The sequence below is a fragment of the Prionailurus viverrinus genome, chromosome F2 (genome assembly GCF_022837055.1).
Source record: "Prionailurus viverrinus isolate Anna chromosome F2, UM_Priviv_1.0, whole genome shotgun sequence".
NCBI classification, from domain to species: domain Eukaryota; kingdom Metazoa; phylum Chordata; class Mammalia; order Carnivora; family Felidae; genus Prionailurus; species Prionailurus viverrinus.
The window spans coordinates 32,578,155-32,601,194 of NC_062578.1; the positions used below are offsets into that span (position 1 = coordinate 32,578,155).

Below are 23,040 nucleotides of genomic sequence, written 5' to 3' on the forward strand. Positions count from 1 at the left end.
ATATTTTCATAATTCTATAGAAACATAGTGTTAGATCAAAACATTGGCATTAAGTATATTAATTATAACTACTTTAGTTTGTTTTTGTGTACTTAAGGTAAAAATGTTATCATTTTGTATACTTAAGATAAAAATGTAATCAATCATCAAACAGTGAAATGAGGGTGATTAAAAACGTGTTTTTTTTTTCTCGAATAAAATTCTATGACCTTTTCTGTTAAGGGCATGACCCAGAATTTGCATACATTACTTCAGTGTTGATCCCATTGGACAGAACTTGTAAGGGAAGTTTTAAATTGTTATTTTCCTAGCAGCCATGAGTTTGACTTAAATTGTGAGTCTAATACTAAGGACCAAAGTGTTAATGTATATTGAGAGGCAACTAATAGTCTCCACCTCTGATGTTAGTAAGATTTCTTCAGTTATATTTAAAAAAAAAAATTGGTGGAGCTTCCATCGCATGCTTGGTGCAGAGGATTTAAAAATGAATGAAATATCTTTAACGTGAAGATTCTAAGAAGTAGTTGTGAAAGAAGTGGTAGGCATAGGAGTACAATGTATATTACAATGTACATTACAGTACATTACTAGGTAATGTCAGCTCAGGGATGGGTGTCATTAACTCAGTTTGGGATGAGAAGGGCCTTGAGAAACACTTGAGAGAAGATTTGGCATTAGAGGAAGTGGTAAGAGATGAGGCATTAGAACAACCTTTTGGTGTGATGTGAAGGACTGTGTATGTTTGAATTTCATTAAATACATGAAGGGTCCACAAACTAGGGTTTATGGGCCAAATCCTTCTTGCCACCTGTTTTTGTAAATACAGTTTTATTGGAACACACTTACACACACTTGTTTATCTGAAGTGTTATGTTGCCTTCCTGCTACAGTGGCAGAGTTGAGTAGTTGTGACAGATACAGTAGGGTTCAAAATCTAAAATATTTTATTTTTCAAAATTTATTTATTTTGAGAGTGGTAGAGAGTGGGGGAAGGGAAGGAGCAGAGAGAGAGGAGAGAGAATCCCAACCAGGCTTTGCACTGTCAGTGCAGAGCCTGATACAGGGCTCAATCCCCTGGACTGTGGGATCATGACCTGAACCAAAATCAAGAGTCTGATGCTTAACCGACTGAGCTACCCAGGCACCCCCTAAAATATTTTCTATCTCACCCTTCACAAAAAAATACTGCCAAACCCTGAGATGTAGACAGTGATTTCTCTTTGGAAGTTGTAAAGCAGTAGAAACCTATTAATGAGAGCTTTTTAATGAGAGTGTAGAACAACAAGTTATTTCATTTGGATATCTTGATAAAATACTTTTTGTTTTGGTTTGTTTTTGTGTTATTGTTAATGTAGACTATGCTTAGAGACTAGGATACAAAGGAATTGGAAGATAATGCACTATAAATAGCTTGTTTACTGCCACTGGGGAAAGCAATTCAAAAAAGATTAAAGAGTTTACCAAAAAGGTATTAGAGTTTGCTTTAAGAAGGACCAGAACTTTTACACTGAAAAAAGTGGATGGGCTTTGGTTGCTATTTTAATTAATACTTGAGTTTGTCTCTCATTGGGAACTTAGGCAGTAACGTTAATTACTGGGAATTATCTTGGGTACGTTCATTGTCATACCAACACAATAGGAGCTGTTATAATAAAGCAGTTCTGGGTCATGACAAATCCCGAACAACTGCAAAGAGCATTTGGGTTAACTCACCATCTCTAGACCTAGAAATCTGTCAGTTTTCCGAGTGACTTCTTTCAAAGACAAGCCTTCCCCAGGTTTTCCTACACTTGAAAATTTTCAAGAGCTCTTCATGAAGTTGTCATATGGTATTAATGCACAATGAGCATCATTCATTAAGTCTACATTAAGCTGACAGACATTATACTTTAAACAATTGCTGCCTACTGCATTACCTTTGTCCTTTGTGAGCTTTAATTTCACATGTCAACAGTAATCACTTTGGAGTGTGATATTTGTAGATACAAAAATGTCTTGCCTTGGCAAATGTGTACTTGAAAGGTAATGCCTTAAGCTAGGAACTCTTGCGATTTTGCTTGCTTCGTGTATTACCACTTTTTAAATAAGTTCTTAGGTTTAATGTCCCTTATGTAATTTTTTGTTCCATTGATTTAAATAAAAATATTTTCTCTTTTATTAATGCAGTATAAATCACTGTGGCCTATTATTCAACAAGCAAATTCTGTTAGAACTCTTGTATTCTTCATGGTAATACGATATCCCTTGGATTTTAAATGACAACCATGCTATAGAATTGACTTTTGATTTTTATAGTGAGGATATAGATTAGTATCATGCCTTTAATTTGTTTTTAGTGAAACTCTGCCTTATTGGACAAAAAAAATGTTGGATGAATCCTTAAGACTTACTTAAAAAGCATTATTTCATAGTTAAAACATTAAAAACAAACTGGCACATAAGAGAAAAGTGTATTACGAATATGTAAAGAACTAATAAAATAATAAAAACTCATTTCTTAATAGAAATTAAACAAAAATGTGCATATTCAGTTCGCAATGTTGATACAAATGGCAAATAAATATATGAAGACATGCACAACCTCACTGGATTAAAAGGAATGCATATTAAAAACATAATAAAATACTGGTATTTCCACTTATCGGAGAGTAAAGGTGAATAAAATATTAGCTCTCAAGTTACCAGTGTAACAAGCACATAAAGACAAACACTCTAATCTTCTGTTCACAAGAGTATAGTTTTTAGTCTTTCTGGAAATGGGTTTGGCTGTATATACCACATTTTAAGTGTTACACTGTTTACCTACCCATTTTAGTAATTACATAAGAATTTATGCTAAGGATATAGTAGAATAGGGGCATAAAGATGCATGCATAACACTGCTCATCACAGCATCGTTCATACTGAGAATAAACTAGAAACAACCAAGGTATCATTCTCTGGGAGTTGGCAGAATGCCATATGGTACACTCATAAATGGGTTATTATTTACCTAGCATAAATGAGGAGTAAAAGTAATAGTTTCTTTTTCAAATATTTTTGTCTTTGCTTCCCTTACAGTATACCTATATTTTCCTCTAATGTTTCTGGATTTTGCCTCTCTTTGAAGGTTCATTCTTCCCAAACTAGGAGATAAATTTTGGATCTCACAAAACTCTACCCAAGATTCACTTCCCTTTTCATACTCTCTCCCTTGATCGTGTTTTTTTTTTCAAACTGTGGGTGCTGACCCAATCTTGAGGCATGAAATCAACATAAGGAATAATAACCAACATTTTAAACATTTATGGCAAAGGATATAGCATGAGCAAAGGTACAGAAATGGTGGTTTGTTTGAGGAATTTCAAGAAGTTCTGTAAAACTCAACTGTTACATTCATTTGGACAAGTTGTAGGATGTAAGCCTGCTGAGAAAGGCCATGGAGGGCATGGTATGCTGTGCAAAATAGATAGTATTTTATCTTGAAAATGATGAAGAGAGAGTGGTATTTTAAACTGCATTTTATTGAGGAATTTATACACTTACTCTCTTTAGGCAGGAAGAATAGTGCATATATATTCCATTTACCAGAAATGTAAATAAGACATTCTAACATATCTTGATGGCTAGGGTGATATCCAGGCTCACCAAAACATCTCTGCCGAGAATGAGCTTATATCAATAATCTATTAGGACCTATTCTGGCAGCTAGTCACCATAATATTCATCATTGTACTTGTAGGGGTGTTGCATTTGTAACACCTGTCTGTGATCTTTACTGTTAAATCAGAATCCCAGAGCTTGTGTGTCTGAGTCACAGAAAGAAGAGTATTCATCTTATCCTGTACGGTTATGATATGTGTTAACTCTGAAGCCACAGCATCCAATTATTATGGTAATCTTCATTTTATTTGGATTCAGTCAAGTCCAGTGTTACCTTTTAAAGCAGTTGCTCTTTTGGACTGGTTAGAAGACTCTGTGAACTTAGACTTCACATTTTTCTTGAAGCCATCTTTAGAAACCTCATAAAAAGTTGTTCTTCGTTATGCACCCTTAAGTTTGGGTCAGTACTATGCTCATAGTGAGTCCACAGCATAGATGAAGGAAGGCTTTTAAAAAAGAAAAACCTGGGGTGCCTGGAGGGCTCAGCTGGTTAAGCGTCCAACTGGCTCAGGTCATGATCTCATGGTTCATGAGTTCAAGCCCCGTGTCAGACTCGGTGCTGACAGCTGGGAGCCTGGAGCCTGCTAAGGATTCTGTGACTCCCCTCTCTCTGCCCCCGCCCTCTGCTCACTCTCTGTTTCTCAAAGAATATCATTAAAAAAAATTAAAAAGAAAAAAGGAAAACCTGTCTAAAAAGTCTATGCAAATTATATTTCTCCCAAAATGTTTGTCATACAAGTAAATTTAGCTCTGACTAAGCAGTGCAGAAATAGAGTTTGCTGCTTTATCACTGTCTTATTTTTTCATATCAGTAACAACGTTTGAATAAATTCTAAAATGTGCTATACATGCCCCAACTTATTAAGCATAATATTCTGTAGTCAAACACATAGCTTCCATCTCTTCTTGATGATTCAGTCACCATTACCGCTTTGCAAATCCTAATAATTCCTTAAGTTTATGTAATGCATTGTAGTAAATAGGTGTATATTCAAATCTTAAATAATGTGAAATTACATGTTTATGTTATCAAGTTCATAAAATAGGTGAAGCTGTTTAAGTCTACACTTAATAGCCCCATCCTTTAACATTTTGAGTAGGCAATGTGGCTTTCACAAATAATGCTTTTCCTTGTTAAGAAAAAGCTGATGACTTGTGTGTGTAATACAAAAGGGCATTTTATTAAAATGTCAGTTTGAAGTGTCATCTCACTTGTTTTTTGTTTTTTTGTTTTTGTTTTGAGACTTATGGGTCTGGTTGCCTAACACATACCTTTTTTTTTTTTTAAGTCTTATCTTCAGGGTCTGATTATTGAGAAAATATAGCAGGCACATGGGAAGGGAAAGAGTCCCCAGTTTGAGAGAGGGAAATGAAAGGATTATACAGGGTTTGGTCCAGTGCCTATCATACTTATAGGTGTATAGTCTGATACCAAAGATAAGACAAGACAAAGGGGAAGGAGAAGACTCAAAGCTTGAGAGACGGAAATTAAAAGATTATAGGAGGTGTGATCCTATGGGGGGGGGGGGGGAGGAACAAGCAACCAGTCAATGAAAGAACAAGCTAATAAAAAGCAATCTTAACTCCATATTTATTGAACACCATTGATAATAATTTTTAGGTTTTTAAGGACTTACCCTTAAAATGTCTCTAAGTTTATTATTTTTAAACTCCCACATACTTCCCTATTATTGCTGGCTGCTGTGCCTGTCTTCCTAGTGACCTTTAAAAGAGGATCTGAGAGCTGAGAAAGACTCAAATGGAAGTATGCCCAGATAATGGCAGCAAAGATGAGTCCCCAGAGGCCATTCTTTGGATTCAAAGAAGAGCTGGAGGGGAGGAGGGGTGACCTGGAAACTAAACTAAGATCCAGAAGTGAACCGGACAATTAAATCTTGCAGAAGGTCCCTGGGTGATTTGCCTAAAAATACATCAGCAGTCCTCTGTTATTTTAAGCCACTTAGGCACGAAAGCAGACTGTATTCTACTACCTTCCTGAGCTAAGGAACAAAATTTCCAGAAGGGAAGAGGAAAACAGAATCACTCTTAAATATTTTACAGCAGAGTAATCATAGGTACCTTAGATTCTATTTGCCGTTGGTTAATTATGTGCTACTTATTTTTTTATTTTTGCTTTTGCTTTTATTTTCCTTTTCCCCCCAGAAGAATAGTGTCACCGACCTTTGAATTAATGTTATCTTTTTTAAAGTTATTATGGTAAGAACACTTAACATGAAATCCGTTCTGTCAACAAAACTTAAGTGTATAATACATTATTGTTGGCTGTAGGTACAGTGTTTTACAGCAGATTTCTAGAGCTTATTCATCTTACTTTCCTGAAACTTTATGCCCAGTGATTAATAAATCCCCATTTTCTCCTTCCCCTTGACTTCACATGTTTTTTAATGTTTATTTATTTTGAGAGAGAGAGAGAGAGAGAGAGACAGAACATGAGCAGGGGAGGGGCACAGAGAGAGGGAGACACAGAATCTGAAGTAGGCTCCAGGCTCTGAGCTGTCAGCACAGAACCTGACAGGGTGCTTGAAGTCACGGAAGTGAGATCATGAACTGAACCGAAGTCGGACACTCAACAGACTGAGCCACCCAGGTGCCCCTGGATTCACATTTTAAGTAAACAATTCATAGCTTTGCTTTGTGTGTTAATGTTGGACACCTAACTTAATTGTTTTAATTGTTTGATCAATCTTTCATGAGTATCGGATAACTTATAAAAGTACCCAGTAAAAACCTGACAGGTTATCCGTGGCCTTAAATATTGGTGGTCTTCTTGTAAATAAAATACCCTCTTTTAGATATTATAAACACTATTAACATGCATTAAAAACAGTCTATCCTCAGAAACTTTTCAGTCTAATAAGAAAAAAATAATGCATGCATACTAAAAATCGTTAAAATAGGAAAATAATAGGAGGGGATCATAGAAAGCCTTTTGACATTTGACCATCTGTTGTCTATGCTCATTTTCCTAATAGCAGATCATAGGAATTTTCCTTATCTTCTTTATATGGCTAGGTCAACAATGATCACCTCCCTGATACAGGTGATTTGATCCAGAAAGCTTGCTGACTCCTTTATTTCCATAAAAAGTTCAGACATGATCTGGCTTGGATCAGATGAGTTTCACTTTCTAAGGTTGAGTCCAACAGCTTATGTGGGGAATTGGAAGCTGTGATTGCTATCTTTGGAAAAGTCAATGGTTGCATACTTCTGAATCTAGTTAATCTCAGGAGTATATACCTCAATAATAAATGTCATTTTTAAATTAGACCAGAAGGAGTAACTCTGTGGAATCTGTGTTTTCTTTTTTTTTTCTTAATAGATTTTAGCACTTTAGCTCACCATAGTCAACATTTTAAATCATTTATATTTTTGATCATCAGAAAAAAACAATATTGGCAGGTAGAAAGTTGAAGCCATCTGCCCTATCATTGTCTACCTCAATGGAGCTGCTAGCCAACTCTCTAATATTCACATTGGGGAAATCTCATTTCCTGATAGCATTTGGTCCCCATTAAGTTGAATATGATTTCATTTTAATACCTACATTCTGCTTTTTAAATTTCATGCTATATGCATGGATATCTAGATATCTATATCTATATCTATATCTATATCTATATCTATATAGATATCTATATATCTATATAGATATATAGATATCTATAGATCTATAGATATAGGGTAAGTCAAAAATCTATATATAGATATATAGATATCTATAGATCTATAGATATAGATATAGATATCTATATCTATCTATCTATCTATCTATCTATCTATATGGGAAATCTTTGACTTACCCTACCAACCCTTTTGCAAAATTAATTATCTCTGCATTGGCTCTGGGTACAATGGGGGCATTGGGATTTTGAGGAAAGAAAATTATTTTTAGGCCATTCTTTTACAGTTGAAAGCATTAGTCACAATAGAAAATTTCCTTTTAGATTTATATTTAAATAATCTGACATTGATGAAAGGTAGCATGTGGGATAAATGTAGAAGAAATTCTTACAGTGTTTTCATCCTGGAGGCCATCATCATAGAATATATTTTAATTAGCTTTTCTCTACTTATACTGCCTTCTAAATAATACCTTAGTCCACATAAAACATGCCTTTCTCACCATCATTTTTTATGTAGCTGTCCTCCAATCTGGTTTGACTTACAGAATTAGAGTTAAGCTTTTCTATTCAAGGAACATAGTAACAAAAGAAAACAAATCTAACTCACCTATCTTGAGGAACAAGTTTTCCCTCTTTCTCTTTTCACTGAATGTTTTACCTATATCCAGAAAATGTAGACTTAAACCCTCTAATTTCTGATTTGTTAAAATATATTAAGAGGTACAGATGACATTTGAAAAAAGTCCTTCTCAGGTTAGTGACGTCACATGCAAAATAAAAATCAGAAGTGGTTACCTGGGGTCAGTATTAAAAGAAAAGCTGACTACAAAAATATCATTGTGTGGATAGAGTCATATATAATACATCATTCTTGTAAGATAAGGGTGAATCCTTAGTTTGTGGTAATGAAATTATAACAAACCACTTGATTTGAATTCCATCCCTCGAGGTATGAATTTTGTGAGTGGGGTGTAGATTTCCAGATTCTCATTGACTAATGAAACATATTTTTTTCCTCTAGCTTTACATTCCAAAGTCAGCTGCCTTGAACTTGTGGACTACAAGCTGTCACTCTGATCTCTCCTTCATACAGCACAGTTGATTAAGCTTCATGCTAAATAAAAATGTGCTGTCTTTAGAACACTTCAAGTACCACTCAATCCCATAAATTTCTGTCATAGCTAATACTTTCCTCTATTAACTTTACTAGAATGGTCCTCTTTGGTGAGACTCTTTTTAAAAAAGAATTAACTGCTCTTTTCCCCCAAATTATAGATCTAGCTTAACAACATAACATTATGTTATTTCCTACATAAAAAGAAGACTGACACAAAATATACCTTTTCCATCTCTCATCAGATTTATTCCACTTATGGAGAAAGCCAAAAGGAACATTGTTTATGATGCATTCCAAAATAACCTGGCTCTTTTTCTTTGGACAGGAACCTATTGGAGCTAAGGATTTTGAAATTAGTATAGAACTCAGATTATTCATGTTTTGTTTTCACCAACCTCTCAGTTCTACTACAAAATCCAATATTACAAATATATAAAGGTGCCTAGGTACTCTTCAACTGTAGATAATCCCCCCCTTACCTTTGCTATTAAGCTTTCAGTCACATGGGCCTTGTTTCAAATTCTTACACTCATTCGTCACTTCACTTGTGCATTCTGCTTCTTAGTCTTTGTATTTACTCTTCCCTCTTCCTGGATTATCACACCCCAGTTGTTTGAATAGCTGTTTTTTTCCATCTTATTTAGAACTAGACTCAAATGTAACCTTTTTGCAACATATTCCCACTTTCTAAGCACTTAGCATTGTCTAGAACTGTGCTGTCCATTATGGTAGCCAGTAGCTGCATGTAACTACTTAAATTTGAAATTGTTAACATTAAACGAAATTGAAAATGAAGTTGCTCAGTCACATTTGCCATATTTCAGGTGCTTGGGAGCCACATGTAGCCAGTGGTACTGTATTGCATAGGGCAAATCTGGAACTGTAATGTTCAGTTATTCTTTTATTGTTCTGTAATCTGTTTCCTCTCCACGTACACTTCTCCTTCCTCTCGTTTTGTTTCTCTCAACTGACATATAAACCTCAGGAAAACTGAACTTGTTTATCTCCTTCACTGGTGTTTCTCCAAGCCAGGAACAGTGTGGCAAATAATAGATTCCTGGTGAACATTTGCTCAATAAATAATGAATATTAAAGATCAGAATGAATGGCTTTTAGATGTGCTGTTCCAGAATAGCACATTTAGAAGGACGTTTCTTATTATTCAACTGATGTAACAGGAAACAAACAAACACAAATGCTATACTGTAAGTCTCCTTGTTTAGTTTAGTTTTGACTTGTCTTGGAGGAGTCATTAGAAAGTAACATTTCCTAAGTAGATGTTCTGTGGATGTTTTACTGAGTTTGTTTATCTTTAATACCATATCCACTTATAAAGCATTATAACAACATCCCTTTCCAAGCAAAAATCTTTTCAAAGTATCTTGGTGTTTTGTTATTGTCATTTGTTTGGTTTAGTTTGGCTTTTGATCCTTTTCTGCTTATAAGTAAGGCTGGGCATCTTATATTTGTTATTTATTTGTAATTTCCCCTGTCTAGTTTGACTTCATTAACTCCTTCCAAAGATTCCTGTTAGCCTGGGAAAGGAGTTTTTGTTGTTGTTGTTTTTTAAGGAAACCAAGAATAGAATATTGTTGGGTGTTACAGACTGAATGTTTTTGTTTCTTCAAAATTCTTATGTTGAAGCCCTAACCCATCATTCAATGGTGTTTGGAGTTGGGGCCTTTGGGAGGTAATCAGGGATAGATGAGGTCATGAGGATAAATCCTCATGATGAGATTTGTGTCCTTACAGGAAGAGACAGAGGGCTTTTTTGATCTTGCTTTTCTATGCGCAGACACAAAGAAGGGAGCATGTTAGCATATCGTGAGGTGGTAAACAAGTACAAACCAAGAGAAGAGACCTCAGAATGACACCTACCTCATTGACACCTTGATCTTAGACTCCTAGCCTCTGGAAGTATGGGAAAATAGGTTTCTGTTGCTTATGCCACCCAGTCTATGGTATTTCCCTAAACAGACTGAGCTGAATTGTAAGACATTGGAGAAAGAAAGAGAGACAGAAGGAAAGAGGAAGCCCCCAGGCCCATATTCCCAAACCCAACGTGATCATCTTCCTTTCTCTAGAAACACTTTCCTCGTGCTCCTCCCTCCTTAAAGCCAAATCTGTTGTTTTAGTGTGACACTTCTTTCCTGAGGAAAGTTAACCTTCCTTTAATCATCATATCTAGAGAAACATAACCTAGAGTAGAGAATCTGTGGTCCTGACCTTGAACCTCTTTGGTAGCAGACTTGAAGACAAAGGGTAGAAGAAGATAGTACTCCTTCCTCACTTCCTTGTAACTTTTTATTTTGATATGATTGCACACTTTGAAAGGTGCAAATCTCATACAAAGAATCTCATGTGCCCTTTACCTAGGATCACCAGTCTACATTTTCTCTCATTTACTTTATCATTCTCTCTCTCCACATGCATATATTAATATTAAAATTTTTGAGATAATATAATTTAAAGTTAATTGGGAGTAATTTGTGAACATCGTGTTCTTTTACATATAAATGCTTTGGTTTATTCTTCCTAAGAACGAGGACATTTTCTCATACATAAATAGAAAATTATAAACAGAATAGTATAATTTAACATATATAGTATCTTAATTTTTAATTTAAAAGCTTAATTTAACATTTAATACTAAATTAAATTATATACTGTTGACCCTTGAACAACATGGGTTTGATCTATGTGGGTCCACTTACATGCAGATTTTTTACAGTCCAGTACTATAAATGTATTTTCTCTTCCTTATTATTTTCTTTTTTAAAAATTTTTTAATGTTTATTTATTTTTGAGAGAGATAGAGACCAAATGGGAGCGAGGGAGGGGCAGAGAGAGAGGGTGACACGGAATCCGAAGCAGTCTCCAGGCTCTAATCTGTCAGCACAGAGCCTGCCTGACACGGGGCTCAAACCTACAGACTGCAAGATCACGACCTGAGCCGAAGTTGGACGCTCAACATACTGAGCCAACCAGGCGCCCCTTCCTTATGATTTTCTTAATAACATTTCTTTTCCTCTAGCTTGCTTTATGTAGGAATATAGTATATAATACGTGTAACATACAAAAATATGTGTTAATGAACTATTTATGTTATCAGTAATGCTTCTGGTCAACCGTATGCTGTTGGTCATTAAGTTTTGGGTGAGTCAGTAGTTATACATGGATTTGTAACTATGTGGGGTGTCAGTACCTCTAACCCCCACATTGTTTAAGGGTCAACTTTTACAACTTATATGATAATAAAATAATTGTATAATTATAAAAATCGAGAAGTTTAACATTGGTACAACAGTATTAGCTAGTCCACAGTCTATATATAAATTTCATCAATTTTACCTTTAATGTGCCTTATGCTTTTTTCCCCAAATCTACCATCTAGTCCAGGATCATGCATTGTAGTTGGTTGTCATGTCTCTGTATTTTATCTTAATCTGGAACATTTCCTCAAGTCTTATTTGTATTTCTTGACCTTGACATTTTAGGCATTATGAAGAATAAATTCTAAAATGTTTGACATTTTGTTCTATTAGTGCATTCACTAGTCCATTTGCATTACAGTCAAAATTCCAAACCTCTCCTAAGTTCAGCTTCCTCTTATCCAGCTCAGGTCTATTTTTGACTGGATGCAGATAGTGGGAAAGGGACACAAGGTCAGCTCATTTTCTGCTCTCCTCTCTGTTCTTCTTTAGTCTTCTTGTCACTGCCTCTTCCTTACCCAACTGCCTCTTGTTCTTGACTTACCTCGAGTTAGCGGTGGGGAAAGGTGTAGGGTGAGCAGAAGCAAAAGCCATACTTCACCGCCATTGCTGTGGTTGGCATTGCCCTTCCTCAAGCCCTGCTGATTTCAGAACAGACTCTAATGTGGTATATCCATGACCTTCAGAGATTCTTCACTAGAGCTTCTGACTACAGCAACATCTCTCCTCTTGCTGGCCATCTAGAACGTATTCCCAGCTACTGAATATGATGAATACATGTCTTTCTTCTCTCTCTGATGACTCCTTGGTCCTGGATGAAGTTATCTTAGTCCAGTATTGTTTTTGCATGGCTGACATTTGTTTACTCCATGGAAAAAAGAATCTTCTCTGTTGATTTGGAAGCATAGCTGGTTTCTTTTATTTATTTATTTATTTATTTATTTATTTATTTATTTATTAATTATTTTTTTAATGTTTATTTATTTTTGAAAGAGAGAAAGAACAAGACAGAGCGCATACACACGCATGAGCAGGGGAGGGGCAGAGAGAGGGCGAGACACAGAAACTGAAGCAGGCTCCAGGCTCTCAGCTGTCAGTACAGAGCCTGACACGGGGCTTGAACTCACGAACCAGGAGATCATGACCTGAGTTGAAGTCAGACACTTAACCGACTGAACCACCCAGGCACCCATCATAGCTCGTTTCTAATATAGTTGCTTATGCTTCCCTGTAGCTGAGCAGGCAATTGCATTAAGTTTCTCTTAAAATATTTTGGGGCTGTGAGTGGGAAACATAATCCCGAAACTCCAAGGGGGTACATATTAAGCTTTCAGTGTGTCTCATTGAATTCTCTCTCACCTGACTAGAGATGAAGGGAAGTCATTCTCTCCCTTCCTTTCTCCACTGGGAGCAGAGAAGAAAACAAAAACACGGCATTCCAACTACTCCAAAGAAAAGAGTGGTTTAATATTTCTGACATCTATCTTTTCTAATCTTCTTTAACCTATACGGAGTACTGGCCTGAGTGTCTTGAGACCCAATTTGGCCACACACTTTGCTCGTTCTGCCTAGGTGGTTGAACATTGCACTTCGGAATGTGGAAGTACGTGCCCTGTTGTCTAGTTCACTGCTTTGGGGGGCTTTAGTAAAAATTGAGATAGAGGCCCATGTAACATCCAGTATAGCGATTAGTTCTTCCAAAGGCAATTAAGTAAACCATTGTAGCTCCTGTCTTCCTAGACAGAAAAACAAACATGAAGTTTAACCTTCTAATGGGATATCCTTGTACACGAGTAAGAACACTAAGACTAATAACCGTTCTAGTGTGGCATACAACGTATGTGCACTTTAAGTGAAAGTGTAAAAATGTCCTGCGAGACTTTTAGTAATTTTAGAGATTGGTTCCACTGCTCTCTACATTATAGTGACTTCTCTGCATAGACTACAGGAGAATTTTCTCTCAGTCTTTTGTTCCCAAAATAATTATATTTCACCTTAGTAGCAGATTTTTTTTTAATATGATGGACACTCCAATCGAATGTTTCTCACTTGTGATAACCAATGTACTCACTGGAGCGAATATGGATGTGCATCTCTAGAATATGTGCAAAACTGCAAGATACATGTTTTGTCTCTAGTTACAATCCAGGCTTGTATTAGTCTCCTTTCCTTCTTTTATCTTTGAATTTCTTCACTTTTTCTTCGCTTATAGTCTGACATTTAAAAATACCCTTTTTGCAACAAAGTATGCATAAATTTATTGGAAGGATAGATATTAATATTTTATTTCATGTCAGAGAAAGACCTTATTTCCATTTTATGCATGCTTTAGGTGACAGGATAGGATAATTTTAAAGTATATAAACCTAAGTGTTCTCGAATATCTTTTAGAGTGGTTGGGGAATCATTTAAAAATTTGACAAGCAAATCTAATTACTAAGAAATTTGTATATGTTTCTTTAGATGACAAAATCTAAAGAAACAAGCATTATTTCTTTTTCATGTTTTTAAGTTTTTTTAATGTTTATTAATTTTTTAGAGAGAGAGGAAGAAAGATACAGACTGTGAGCGGAGGAGGGGCGGAGAGACGGGGAGACACAGAATCTGAAGTAGGCTCCAGGCTGTGAGCTGTCAGCACAGAGCCCAATGCAGGGCTCGAACTCATGAACCATGAGATCATGACCTGAGCCAAAGTCAGACGCTCAGCCAGTTGAGCTACCCAGACGCCCCAATTTTTCACAGTTTTCAAAACAGCTTCTGTTAGTGATTTAAGTAGAGCCACAACCATAACTGAGGCTGACACTGAAAGCTGAAAGTGAGGGCACCCATTTAAGAGGTCCACGGCTGAACCATGTGCAGCGCCGTGGAGCAGAAGCTGAGTCACTGCACACTTACCTGAGCCTGGGAGAGAAGAACCCTCCCTAGACTAGTTTGAACACCACTAAATTTACAATGAATTATATAGAAGACTGAAACCTACACGTGGATTATTGTTTGCTCTTTTTTTTAAATTTTGCTGATAATTATACCTTTTAGGTTTGTGTGTGTGTTTGCACGTGTTTATGGTTGCGTTAGTAGGATTGCCGTTGGGCTTTTCAAAGCAGGGTTAGCAATTGATTGTGGTCTCGTGTCTGATAATCTTTGAAAAGGGTTAATTCAGTTATTACATTTTTACTTGAAGCCTACCTCACAGAATTACACACAGTGGAAAGCTAGACTATGACTATTTTATTTTCAGTGTTTGAGTGCATATTTGATTCGTTTCAGTGTTGTTAGAAAATTAATATGGCATTATGTTTTGGATGATGTTTCCCATTGTAGTCACTACAGAAATGGGGCTATTAATGCCAGCTCATTCAAAGAATATAGCTTCAGGAATGAATGTGGGTTTTTTTTTTCCTTTATATTAAAATGGTAGTTTCCTAATAGAGATACTGAATGTTGTGTATTCAAATATCTTTAAAGGAATAGTTAATTCAGAATTGAGTGCAAAGAAGCTGCAGAAGATTATTCATCCATGTAGATACAATTATATTGTGGTAGATAATGGATTTGTGTTATTCTTAATGTCTATACATGGCTAGAGTGGAGACTAAAGTTGTTTTCATAACTTTTCAGTACATTGAACGAAAGAAAAGTATGACAGTAGAAAGCATCTGATAAATTAAATGTGACATGTTTTTTATCCATATAAAATGGTTTCTGAGCAGCTGGTAATTGTGAATATTTTAGCAGTCTTTTTTGATGTGGAATACTTCTTCTGTGTTCAACACTAATGAATTGTGAGTTGTACTTCATCAAACTGACAGTTTCCTTACTTTTGTAAATAGGAATGTGATACACCTTGTAAAAACTGGTAAAAGATACTCAACTCACCATGTAAGCACATGGCATTTTCTCTTTTTTCTTTTTCTTTCTATGTTTTATCATTAACTTTCCTCTAAAAGGAGATAATATAAAGGCTCCCATTCACAGGGTGCTTAATAAATTTCAGCATCATGGTACGTACCATAATGTATATGCTTTCCATTGGATAATTATTATAGCTCAAATCAGCTAAAAGAAAAAAAAATGAAAGTATGAATTAGCTAACATAGTAAATGAGTGCACCAGGAAATTACAGATTCCTTAAAGTGTTTTCATATGAAATACCTGTCTTCGTTGTTGTTGTTTATATAAATTTTTTTCTCAAAATTTATTTATTTATTTTGAGAGAGAGAGAGAGAGAGTGCACAAGCAGGGTAGGGGCAGAGAGAGAGAGAGAGAGAGAGAGAGAGAGAGAGATTCCCAAACAGGCTCTGCACTGCCAGCACAGAGTCCAGTGAGGAGCTCAAACCCATGAGATCATGACCTGAGCTGAAGTTGGATGCTTAAGCAACTGAGCCACCCAGGTGCCCCCAAATTGTTTTTACAAAATAAAAGATATCTTACATTCCTCCAGCTTCTAAAAACTTTAAAGAATATTTTGAAGTGTTCATCTTTGTAAAGATCCTGTGAAATAGGAAGTTTATGCATTATTCTCATTTTATACATGAGGGAAGTTAACTGAAAGATGAGTATTAGTCACAGAGGGGACCATAATGCAGATTCTCGTGCTTTGATATATAGTACTATTTTCACTAAGTGGTAGAACAAAATTAATGTAACTGTACTAGGAACATGGCCACTCCTAGAATAAGAATTATCCAAGAAAATTAAGATGTTAAGATCAATTAATCAGGAAGTATTTTTTAACAGTATAACAACCTGAAATTGGCTATGGTACTGGAATAAAAAAAATCTTGGAAATGATTATTATTATTTGCAATATTAACTCAACCCATTCTTCAGGGTAACATTATATATTAAGACTTCTATTAAAACAGGCATAGTATTGTAAACTCTGAGTGGGGCTGAAACTCAGTGTGCAGCTTGTACAGCTGACTTAGTACAGCTGCCGCCAGCTTTTCAAATCAACTCTTTACTCTGTTTTATACTTCAGGATTCTACAGAATATTTCCATGAAAAAAAAAGAGGTCCAGTGCTGACGAACCCATTGTCTGACTACTGATTAATGGTCTTCAGGAAAAGTTCCAATAATAATAATTAAGACTCTCACTAATAGACATAATAAAGATGATACCTTATGCTTTCAGAGAAGATGACTGTTTTCTAAGGAATTTCACTTGGATGCTTCTAGAAATATGTCAAAATTGGTAACCTCAAAATCCTTTCCAACACTGGAGCCTCAAAATTCTAAATAATATCTAAGAAACCTCTTTTAAAAAGATGTAGATGAGCTCACAAATAATTAAGGTACATTCTCAGAAGCTAAATACCAAAAAACTAGAGTGGGTCAGGTGGGGTTAATCCGGCTAAGGTAGACTGATTTGGGATCAGTCTCAGTCCAGAGGCTTGTGATTTCTCATTTGCCCACGTGAACAAAATTGCAGCTTAGTCAGCTGCATAAATTTGAACCACCAAAAGAGTGTAACCTAGATAAACTAGAAAACAATTTCTCTATCAGCACAAGGAAATGACAAGGAAACTTACAGGTGCTTCTAAGTCCTGCTTGCAGAAGACCTGATGCAAGTCTTGTGCTTCTCCATTAAGTCACTAGTTGATGAGACAAGTATCCTGTCTCTGCTAAGCCTTGGCTTTTCTGGACTAAACATTACCATTTTCTTCAAACACATTTATGCCGCATAGTCTTTAGTAACCTGCGTGATTAAACATGCAGGCTAACATGTAGAAATTCTGTGTTCAAATTCTGGCTCTTTGAGCCCAGTTTCCCTTGGCTCTAAAATTGAGATGATTGTGTGAGACATAAATGAGGTTAGTAGATATGTAAACCAGTTGTGAAGAAAACTGTTCTATAGAAACACTACATTTACCTTAAAGTCACTGTTCACATAACTATAGCATAATAATAAATATCTATCATTTGAAAGTTGTTGAAAATAGAGTTTTTGGAGTCAGCCTTTGGTGACAGCCTTTGGAGTCAGCTCTTAACACTAATGTCTATGGTAACCTGGAAAATTCACTTAACATCTTTTTTCTCAGTTTTCCCATGTGTGAAATATGGTAGACAAGACTAGGTCATACCACATACAATTGTAATGAGGACTTTACTAAGTTACATATGTAAATTAATTAATACAGAGCATGTCACATAGTTATTGTTGTCATCATTATGATTATGCAGGTGACAAAAATACTGTTAATTGGATTGAACTGACAAATGATATCTGAACATAATACACATACACATATTAAAGTTGACATAATTTACTTAGGGGGAACTCTATTGTTACTCAGGAAACCATTGCACAGAAAGTAACAAAAAGACAAAAAGAGAAGAAGGGCATCTGGGTGGTTCAGTCGGTTAAGCATCTGACTCTTGGTTTTGGCTCAGGTCGTGATGTCCTGGTTCGTGATTTTGAGTCCCACACCAGGCTCCATACTGACAGCGCAGAGCCTGCTTGGGATTCTCTCTCTCCTTCTTTCTCTCTGTCCCTTCCCTACTCCCTCTCTCCGTCTTTCAAAATAAGTAAATACACTTTAAAAAAGAGAGAGAAGTCAACTGCAAGCCAGGAAAATCTACAGTAGCAAAAATTGTTAACAATACGTTCATAGTGAGTGAGGCTACAAAACCTTGTTTAAAATGTATTTTATATATATCTCAAAAAGCATAGTCCTTCCAAATCATTTAGTGTGAGAATACCCAGGCCTATACATGTTAATCTGTGAAGGCATCAGCAGAAGATGACAGAGAAATATTTAATACATTTCACATAAAGTGAAAATTAAACAAACCAAAAGCTTTAGTGTTTAGAGGAGTGAGTTTCCATTATCTAGAGAAATCACTGAAGTAGGTGTTTATTTCCAAATGATGATGGATAAGCATAGGGTTTCGGTAATTGCTTACTGAACAGACAAATGGTTGACCTAGGCTTCATATGTCAGTTACTCTTAAATGTGGTACAGCGGGATCCAGCTAGCCAAGGTAATGCAGATTCATCTCATGTCACTTCTGCGTGCCTTGGTAATATTTTGTTTAGTCAAGTTGTGCTTTGCTTTGGCTTTCTTTGGTGTATCAGTATGGTACAGAAAAAGAAATGGCCTGGGGTGGGGGAGGGGGGAATCTGATGAAGCAGGTGTTTTGTCCCATCTATAATTACTGTATATAATGTGTGGGTAAGCAAAAACCCAGTTCGGCCTTTAGCCTTTTCTGCTGTTCAGAATTTGAAACAAGGGTCACAATGGAAGTATGCAGATCTCTCTAATGCATAGTATTCTGCAAACTGATACAAAACGTTTAGCCATTGATTATTTGGTAAGGATCACAGGAGTAAAGAAAGAAATCATTCTACATTCGAAGTGGATCACAAATTCAGAGCTGTGAGTCTGGCATTGAAGAATAATTTCTATCAAAGTGGTGTATTTTAAAGATTTAATTCTATAGGTTACCTCTTGATGAAAATTCATGGGAAAATCCTCTCACAGAAAGGGACGAAGGATATTTACTGCCAGTAGGTTTATACTATTAACGAGTTATATTCACAGTTGTATGAAATATTAGTTCTGTCAGCTTCTTACAATTTATGGGACTTTGGCAGACCTTCGGCAATGCAGATAAGCATTGCTCTGCTCACGTGGAATATCGGATGCATCCTCCTTGCACTCTGAAAAGCAAATAGAGTACCTACATTTATCAATCCTGACATTGATCCTCGTCTACCTGGCTCAGCAAAGAATCACCTAAATAATACAATATTGAGAAACTGGAAGGCCAAACAGAACAAGCAGTCTTACATTTTATAATTGAAATATTTAAAGGTGTAAGTGAATTAAGGAATATATTCTTATTTAAAGGACTTATTTTTCTTTTCTAAATCCCCCCTCTCTGAAAGAACTGCATGCAAACAGATGACTAACTGTAACTTGGGATTTTGTTTACTGTTGAAAATAAAGCAAAAACAACTTACATAAAAAGTTAAATATCATTGTATAGATCCTACACTGAAACGTGGCAATTGGTTTATTGATCATGCTTAGGAAAATTGCCAGTGTGTCTAATTTCATGTTAAAATGACCCATACTTCTTAAAGTTATTGTGTATCATAAGAATGTGATCTTATGGGGGCGCCTGGGTGGCGCAGTCGGTTAAGCGTCCGACTTCAGCCAGGTCACGATCTCGCAGTCTGTGAGTTCGAGCCCCACGTCAGGCTCTGGGCTGATGGCTCAGAGCCTGGAGCCTGTTTCCGATTCTATGTCTCCCTCTCTCTCTGCCCCTCCCCCGTTCATGCTCTGTCTCTCTCTGTCCCAAAAATAAATAAACGTTGAAAAAAAAAAAAAAGAATGTGATCTTATGTAACTGAAATTTCATTTTTTTTTATGTAGGCATTTGCCACAGTGGGAGGGGACTTTGATGCGGAATTTATTTCCTCTTCAGTTTGAATTTTACAGCACTTGCATCCCGTGATCTCACAGAGGATTATATGATTGAGTATAATACAAATTAACCTATTAAGAAAAGCTTATGATTCTGACAGTTAATCAGGAAAAAAAAAGTTTTCGTTCCATAAAATTTAGAGAACTAGATTGTTCTTCAAAAGAAATATTCTGTAACCATGCTTTTAAATTATGCAATTTTTTTTCTTCCTTAAAAAAAAAGATTAACTTGTTTAACATAGGGTAGGATGCTGGGGCGCCTGGGGGGCTCAGTCGGTTAAGTGTCTGACTTCGGCTCAGGTCATGATCTCACGGTTCTTGGGTTCAAGCCCCGCGTTGGGCTCTGTGCTGACAGCTCAGAGCCTGGAGCCTGTTTCAGATTCTGTGTCTCCCTCTGTCTCTCTGCCCCTCCCCCACTCACGCTCTGTCTCTCTCTGTCTCAAAAATAAATAAACATTAAAAAAAATTTTTTTTTAAGTAGGGTAGGATGCTTAAATACTTTCAGGAGCCAGGCAGTGACATAAGTGAGTAAGTGACTCAGGTGGGGAATGTGTCAAGATGTTGGTACTAACTCGGTTGTGGTTTGCCCACTGTAACACTTGCCTCGTTATGTTTCTATTAAAATTATTTTGAAGACATTATTTGAGAATAGGTTTGTGGGATATACTGGGTGGTGGAGAGCCACCAGCTAGAGCTTCCTGTTCAGTAGTGTTACTCAGGGAGCTGCACCTAGACCCTGTTATATCAATAGTACAGTGGTACTTGTATTCTTTAGGAAATATTAGCCTTTTTCTCACAAAGACAGTTTGGAAAAACGTCATCATAGAAGTGAAATAAAACACTATCATAATTTCTCTACTAATGGATGTCTATCTCAGTCTCTTCCTGAGCCATCCATCCATACCTTATATTTACTCAATATTATCTTTTGGATATGTGAGTGTTTTCCTGTCTTTTGTAAGTAGTTAATGAACTTAATTGGTTGAAATGATATCACCTTCAAAGTAGTCTAAACTGTTTCCGAACGTTACCAAAACCTCCTTTTAAAACACCCTGCAGCATCTCCCTCTCATTCCCACTTCTTCCTGTCTGTCCACCTGCCATATTCTAGAATGTGGAAGCATATTCATTCACTTCTCCATGACTGGAGATTTGACACCAACTGAGAGCCATGCACTGTGCTAGATATGGTGTTAAATATCAGTGAACCAGAAAGACCAATCCTGCTTTTGGGGAGCTTTATAGAAGCTAGTGAGGCTAGCTAATAATTGTAATTAATGTATTAATTAATCGATTAATTAATATGTTAATGATACAATATATTAATTATAATTACTAATACAATTATAATTACGGTGCATGCTCTGCAGGCACTATGTGTAGCTCTCCCATTTACCTGTTACTACCCGCTTTTCCCTCTGTGAAGTTTTCTCTCAGCCTTCCAACCTGAATTAATTTTTTCTTATTTGGGGCTACCATTGTACCTTCTATGCATTTCTATTTCTATTTTACTTATCCGTAATTGCTCTGAATGCAAGGGTTTAATGGTTTGGGTATTTCCACCCTGGACTGGAGTTTGTTAAAGGCAAGTGTTCTATTGTTATCTCCCTTGGTAGCCACAGGCCTTCGTGAGGTGCCTGGCTCTACAATAAGTATTGAATGAATGTTTACATAGTACGTAAATATCACACTGCTTAATTAAAAAACAAAACATATGGGGGCACCTGGGTGGCTCAGTTGGTTAAACATCTGACTTTGGCTTAGGTCATGATCTCAGAGTTTGTGGGTTTGAGACATGCATTGGGCTCTGTGCTGACAGCTCAGAGCCTGGAGCCTGCTTCGCATTTCGTGTCTCCCTCTCTTCTCTGCTCCTCCCCCACTCACACTCTGTATCTCTCAGAAATAAACATTAAAAAATCAAAAATATGTATGTAAATATTTAAACAAATTGACTTCCCGCATCTGACTAGATTTGCCAAGTTCAGATGATTTTACAACCTCAGATGCTTCAATTAATAGTGTCAATGATTGGTTGACAGGCTGTCCTTTTTTAAACAAAATTTTATTACTCATGTTGATTTTTGTATTGTAAATTATTACTGTTTATCATGTTATTGTAAACAGTTACATGTCATCATATTATAGTAGTGATTTAACAAATATGGATTATACAAATGAATGAATGGTTATTCTTGTTTTAGGGGAAAATGATAAATGAAAGTTTCTAATGTTCCTTCAGGCTTGGAATTTTTATGCCAAAATATTGATTTTATAGGAAACTTGCAAATACAGTCCATGGCTTGAAAGCAAACGTGTCAGAATACATGAGTCCACACAAATAGAAATTATAATAAGGAATTGACATTTATGAGAATGACATTTATGAGCTATTTTTATGAAATGAACATGTTTACAGCTGTAGTATTTTTTACCCTCTCCATGTTACTATTATTAAGAACTGTAAGCTCTTGGCTCTTTTCTTCCCTGTCCTATCCATTTCTTTTTCATTTTTTCATCTTTCATCTTTCTATACTCTGCCATTCTTTGCCACCCCATCATGTCTGTGGTATCTTTAACCTTTAAGGTTTCTCCTTCCTCCCCTAACCATTGGTAACTTTTTTCTTCTATCTATTCCTGCATTATCTTTGATTCCAGGCTTCAGATCAGCCATCCTAATCAGCCATCCTGATCATCCTAATCATCCTAATCTTCGATAGGGCTGACTATCCTGTCCCTTTTGATTAATTAGAACCTCTTCCTGGGGTGCTTGCGTGGCTTGGTCGGTTAAGCGTCCCCCTCTTGATTTTGGTCCAGGTCACGATCTCACAGTTCATGAGTTCGAGACCCGTGTCAGGCTCTGTGCTGATAGCGCGGAGCCTGCTTGGGTTTCTCTCTCTGCCCCTTCCCTATTTGTGCACACACACCATCTCTCTCTCTCAAAATAAATAAATAAACATTTAAAAACTTAGAATCTGCTCCTGTTTAATTTTGA

At 36.3% G+C, this 23,040-nt stretch overlaps 1 protein-coding gene across 15 annotated transcripts in view; it reads left to right on the top strand.

Annotated features, from left to right (window-relative positions):
* Window positions 1-23,040, top strand: part of RALYL (RALY RNA binding protein like) — a 711,896-nt gene that overhangs the window by 124,730 nt on the left and 564,126 nt on the right. The gene's annotated exons all lie outside the window — the stretch shown is intronic.